This window comes from Microtus ochrogaster, chromosome 19 (assembly GCF_000317375.1).
Source record: "Microtus ochrogaster isolate Prairie Vole_2 chromosome 19, MicOch1.0, whole genome shotgun sequence".
Lineage (NCBI taxonomy): Eukaryota > Metazoa > Chordata > Mammalia > Rodentia > Cricetidae > Microtus > Microtus ochrogaster.
In genome coordinates, this window is record NC_022021.1 from 26,160,620 (window position 1) to 26,161,509 (window position 890).

Here is an 890-nt window from a genome sequence, read left to right on the forward strand (position 1 = left end):
GCATAGGCTGTGAGGCAGGAGTATATACATAGACCCTGTGTCAGGAAAAAGCCAGGTAGGGGAAAGTCAGATTCATTTGTCTTAATCTGGATCTGCTAGACACTGAAATATGAGAATGCTGAATTTGAGAACTTGAGTGGGCGGTGGCTTTAATCCCAGCACTTGGGAGGCAGAGGCAGGCAGATCTCTGTGAGTTCGAGACCAGCCTGGTCTACAGACTGAGTTCCAGGACAGGCTCCAAAGCCACAGAGAAACCCTGTCTCGAAAAACCAAAAACCAAAACAAAAAAGTGGTGCCTTATGATCAAGCATACATAAAATGGGCGGTTAGTGTACTCTGTTTGTTGAGTTTGGATTGTCTTTCTTTGAGGTCTGGGTGAATAAGAACATTTACTTTCAATAAAGGGTTTTACTGATATTTATAATAATTTATTTGGTCATTTTAAAGATGTTTTCCACCTGAAGTCAGACTCTGAATGGATGAGTCAACTTATTTTATGTATGTATGTATGTATGTATGTATGTATGTATGTATGTATGTATTTATTTTTGTAGCTAGTTAAGATACTCATCTCCAGAGTGCTTTGGAGAAGTTTAGAGAGCTCTGTGGATCCCACTTACCGTGGCTTGCTTCCACAGCCTCGAGCTCTTTGAGCTTTGACGTGAGGGTTTTAGGAGAAATGGGTCCAGAGTCTGTCAGCACAGAATTTTATCTTGGCCCAGCAGGATGGCACAGCTGGTCAGGTGCTTGCTGCCAAGAATGATGACCTGAGTTTGATCACAGAAACTTATGTCAAGGTCAAAGGGGTGAACTGACCCCTCCAAGTTGTCCTTTCACTTCCACACTCACCATGCACACGCACAGATATACACATGGCACACGCAGACGTG

The 890-nt window shown here is 43.1% G+C and overlaps 1 protein-coding gene across 2 annotated transcripts in view; it reads left to right on the forward strand.

Moving 5' to 3' along the window:
* Prkaa1 (protein kinase AMP-activated catalytic subunit alpha 1) overlaps positions 1 to 890 on the forward strand; it is a 40,421-nt gene that overhangs the window by 30,613 nt on the left and 8,918 nt on the right. The gene's annotated exons all lie outside the window — the stretch shown is intronic.